Source organism: Oryctolagus cuniculus, chromosome 18 (assembly GCF_051225735.1).
Source record: "Oryctolagus cuniculus isolate XC-2025 breed Fujian yellow rabbit chromosome 18, ASM5122573v1, whole genome shotgun sequence".
NCBI classification, from domain to species: Eukaryota; Metazoa; Chordata; class Mammalia; order Lagomorpha; family Leporidae; genus Oryctolagus; species Oryctolagus cuniculus.
The window spans coordinates 18134758-18139929 of record NC_142884.1 but is presented as its reverse complement, the minus strand read 5'-3'; positions in this window follow the sequence as shown (position 1 = coordinate 18139929).

Here is a 5172-nt window from a genome sequence, read left to right as displayed (position 1 = left end):
AGTGGATGACGACCACTTCTACAGGCTCCAGTACTGCCTGAGGTAGAGCAAGTATCTCTTCCATATTTAACAGGGGACCTCTTTGCAGTCAGTAAGCCCCTCTCTTTCCAGATGCTGCGTGTGCATGTACCACAAGGAAAGTATCTCTGTAATCTGTATATATCTCATCTGCCTTTCTAACTCCTTCCTTCATATAGCTGCTGCCATCAGTAAACCATTCGGCATCTGGATTCTCCAGGGGCTCATCTCATAGGTCTGGCCTAGTAGAGTACACCTGCCTAATTCACAATTAGTAAATTTAGACTAATGATAGGAATGAAAGTGAAAAATTATGCTGGAAACTTCCTATTTGGTAAAACATTTAGTTGTATCATGGTGCTAAGAACTTGTCAATAGTGTTCTTTAATGATAGCTCTCTTGTAATAGACTTATTTTGTTCAGATACAACCAAGATTTGGGTTGACTTGCTAAATGCTATATATTGCTCTTTATTAATTGTGGCTTTGAAAAGATGGAATTACTTAGCTTAATTTTGGTTGTGTTATGTGAAAATTGTTGGTATTGAAAATACTTACAATTATGTTCAGGTTAAGTCACAATTGTCCAGAGCCTCAGTTTCCCACTGATAAATAAAGAAGTTAAATGGAAAAAAAAATGTGGTGGTTACAGCAGGCCTCTCGTCTTTTGAGCCCAAGTGTAGGCCTCTGAAAAGAAATCTATGTTCCTGGTGTTTAGAAGGCAGTCCCCACAAACACAGTGCCAATCTCTTTTAGGAGCTCTTGCGCCTGTGAGAGGCCAGCACCTGCTCAGAGGGCTCCACCCCGGGGTTCCCATTACAGTGGAAGAGGAATGGGCCCGCCCCACCCCAATCCCTGCTGGCCTGACAGTGCCGCAGAGAAAGTGAAGAAGGAGAGTCCTTGCCTAGCTCTTCAGTTTCCAGGGGTCCCCCAGAGATAGAGCCAGAGTGGAAGGGATACAGGGGTTTCCTCGGGAGAGAAAGAAAACTGCAGGAATTGCTCACATGCATCAGTTCTGGGCCATCAGCGTGAATTTTTTCTGCTGCCACAGAGATGTGGGGAGGTGTCTGATTCTGCTACCTTTCCCAGCCCTCCTTCCTGACGTCCCTTCTCCTGCCCCAAGCTAGATTATCAAGTTTTTGCTGGGACCTAGACTTGGAGAAGGAAGCAGCAGTTAATGTGTCCACGCACTGGGGGCTCAGAGTGAGCGATCTGAATCTGCGGTGCTTTGTAGTGTAAACATACATTCCTTCCTATATTACCTCTTGAGACTGTGTATGTGTGTTGTGTCTGAATTTCCCAATTAATGCACAAGGCACAGTGGCGGATACAAAAGCAGAGGTTTATTTGTTACCCGCCGGCTGGGAACCCTACCTGCACACAGCCATTTGGCAGTGCACAGGCAAAAGGCCCCGTTTGCATAAGAGAGGTTTTTATAGCCTCACACTTTCAAGGGTGCAGGTCATCTCCTACATAGGTTACCTTCTTACTCTCTATATGGCAAGGTATTGGGACCTAACATGTTCATTGGTTCATTTAAACGTGTAGGCTATATACATTACGTGGCAGGAAGGCTACACAAAGGGGGTGGCACGAGGAGGCACTGGAGGGAAGCATTGGGCCATAAATCCCAGGGGAGCTGGTGGGGAGCAGAAGGTCATGCATTCCAGGAAAGCTTACTTTCTTTGTTCTCAAGGACCTGACCTTCCTCCTTCCCGGTCCAGAATGAGGCCTATCATGGCCTTACGGCTGGCAAGCGAGCAAGCCAGAGTGAGAAACTGATATTCAGCAAGCTAGGGACTCTATCCCTACATGTGTTAATGTATTTGTGCCTGTTACTCTTTCCATTCTAGGTTTTAAGTCCTTCAAGACAGAAACCATAAGAATAGAAGAGCAAGACAAAGAGGAGGCAAGAGACACAGTCAGAACAGGTTTATTCAGGGGACAAACCTGAGAGGGGCTCACTCCCAGCAAATGCATGGCAGAGAGACATTCTCGCACTCACTAGAGGCTCACATGGCATATGTCTGGGGTTGAGGGGGGAGCTTGGACTAAAGTTGAGCTCTTAAGATATAGTTGAGAGGGCCTGGGAGAGTTTGGGGTAATGGTCAGGGCAGGGTTGAGCTGGTCAAGGAAGAATGCAGTGAGTTGGGGTCCGCTCTTAGTCACATAGGCAAGGGACTAAAATAGATCTAAAGCTTTTGTCCTTGCTCCATCAGAAACCATGTCAGGCTTATTTTCTATGCTCTGGGAATCTAACCACAAGATTCATAAGGTTTCAGTAGTAAGCCCTATTTTTTTTTGCAAAGAGTTATTTATTTGGAAGGTAGAGTTACACACACACACACACACACACACACAGATCTTCTATCACCTGGTTCACTCCCTAGATGGCTGATGGAACAAGGACATAGGCCTCAGCCATTCTCCCTCATTGCTCAAGAGATAAATACTGGAATGTATTCTTTGCCCTTGAAACTCAGTTGGGTCTCACACGCTATTGCCTTCATACCCCACCCCCCACAGCCACCTGAAAGACCAGTTGCTCTGAACGATTGAAAGACCAGTTCCAGGGATTCCCCTCTGCCTGCTGCCCCTTACCTCACCCTTATCCCCAGCCCTCCTAAAATATAAAAAGTCCCGGCCCCTTAGGGTCAGGGCCCTCTGCCACGTGTTCCATCATGGGCACATGGGTCACTCACTTCTACGGATTTATTTTCTTTGAATAAATTCAGTCTGGCTGTATTCATACACTGCCTCCTTTCTATTCTATGCCTCCTTTCCTAACATTTTGAAGTAGGCAGGCATACAGGTTAAAATTGATCAGATTTGTGAACTGGAAGAGCACGCCCCTGTGTGACCTCATGCTCCTACCTGATGCCTTTGCCATGCCCCTGTGTGGCCTCATTCCCCTACCTGGCCACACCGGGGTGCCCACCAGCCAATCAGGTTAATTAACCACTCCTCTTTGGTGTGGGTTAAAAGCCTAGGGCACAGTGTGCCCGGGCCCTGCTCTTTTTCCCTGGCCTCTTGCCAGGACAGGGCTTGCTGTAGCCCTGCCCCTCCAGGGCGCATGGCCTTCGGGCCATGTGCTCTGGGCTTCCTGGCCTAGATGCTCTTCCACGTGGCTGGTTCCTGGCGCTCGTTATGAACCCCCATTCACTTCTCTCCCCTAAATAAAGCTCTCACTCTCCTATGCATCTTTCTCACTAAATAAAAGCTTAAAACGTACCATGCTGCCTCATTTATCTGTGCCGGTATTTAGAATTCTTCTCTAAATATTAGGCAAGAACCCTCTTGGGCTTATTAATATCGGGGATTTAGTAATAAGCCCATGGTGAGATCATAAGACACCCCAAATTCCAGTAGCATTTCTAGGGAACTTCAAGGGGCCACATTTCAGGGTAAATTTTAGGGGGTCTTGTCCGATTTCAATTTGGTGCCCCATGTGAAGAGGCACCAATCTGAAACTTTTCCTAACAGTAACTCTGCCTTTCAAACAAATAAATACATCTTCCAAAAAAGTGTTTTAAAACCTTACAGATTGAGAAACATCTTTCATTGCCAATGCTTAGGTCATGAGATCCCACTGAAAAATCCTTTGCTTTTCACTCATATGGCCGGCCAGAGGCTCCAAATCTGGGGGGATGGACGTGCTGACAGAATGCTGTGTCCGTATGTATTCACTTTCATGAGAGAGTTGAGCAAATGAGAAAATCACTGTTACATATTTTAAACTTATAATGTATGAGGCCCTCTGATTGGGCTAGAGGTCTGTGGGTCCCTCAGGCTTTTAGCTGGCTGCAAGGACCTCTCCCCACTGTTAACATCACGTTTTGTCGTTTTGTGTATGAGCCTACGGCCACATTTTCAAGCTAGTCGCAAATCTTCCACCCAGAACTAGAGTGCACCAGAGAGGAAGCTGGTTCTAAGCTACTCCCATCTAGACTGTCCCCAAAAGACCCCTGTTAACTCCATGTGCCCCAAGCAAAAAAGCATACATTATGTAAAAACCCCTGCTCAATAGGTGCCTCATTAAAAAATAAAAACAGCAAGACCTTAAACACCCTTGCCAGCGCTGCGGCTCACTAGGCTAATCCTCCGCCTTGCAGCGCCAGCACACCGGGTTCTAGTCCCAGTCGGGGCGCCGGATTCTGTCCCAGTTGCTCCTCTTCCAGGCCAGCTCTCTGCTGTGGCCAGGGAGTGCAGTGGAGGACGGCCCAAGTCTTTGGGCCCTGCACCCCATGGGAGACCAGGAGAAGCACCCGGCTCCTGCCATCGGATCAGCGCGGTGCGCTGGCCGCAGTGCAGCGGCCATTGGAGGGTGAACCAACAGCAAAGGAAGACCTTTCTCTCTGTCTCTCTCTCTCACTGTCCACTCTGCCTGTCAAAAAATAAAAATAAATAAAAAATAAATTTAAAAAAAAAAACAGCAACACCCAGGGCACTTCCTGAAAGCCATCGTCCCATCCAGGCACTGTCTTGGCTACTCTCAGACGAGTCGCTTTTTCTGTCGCCTTGCAAAACAAGTAATTAAAGTATCCGCTTTTTTGCAACATGCTTCCTGGCTTTTTATTGTTATACAAAGCTGAGGAAAAGCATCTAGGAAATTCGCTCCGCTAACCACCCTCCCCTCCACTAACAATGTATACATAGGAAAATAACGCAAAAGGTACAAAAACATTTGTCAAAAGATAAGCAACCTTTCCTTCCACGTACCCCAGTATACAGTACCCCTTTGTAGAGTCTACATTTTTATTTTACTGTACGTTTGATTTTACTGTACATTTGATTTTAGGGAGAAGATGGAATACACAGGGACCACACAGGAGGGCGCACGCACACCCGAGGACACAGAAGCATACAGCAAGATCAACTGAGCCCACTCCCAGGAGCTTGTAACAGACAGTCAAGCCCGCGATCTGCGTGCGGGGCACAGCGCTGATTTGGGGCTGCAGACCCTCGCATGTGGGCCTGATGCCTCGAAATATACTAGCCCCGGAGTTCCCTGTAGAGACTAGCAGGGTACCGTTCCACCCAACGCGTCCCCTCTCGGCTCGGAGAAGGCACGGAGATCGCCCCGGGCCTCACCTTGGGGCCCCCCCGCAGCCGGGCGATCTACGCTTGCGCACTCCCAGGTGCAGCCTGCGACTCC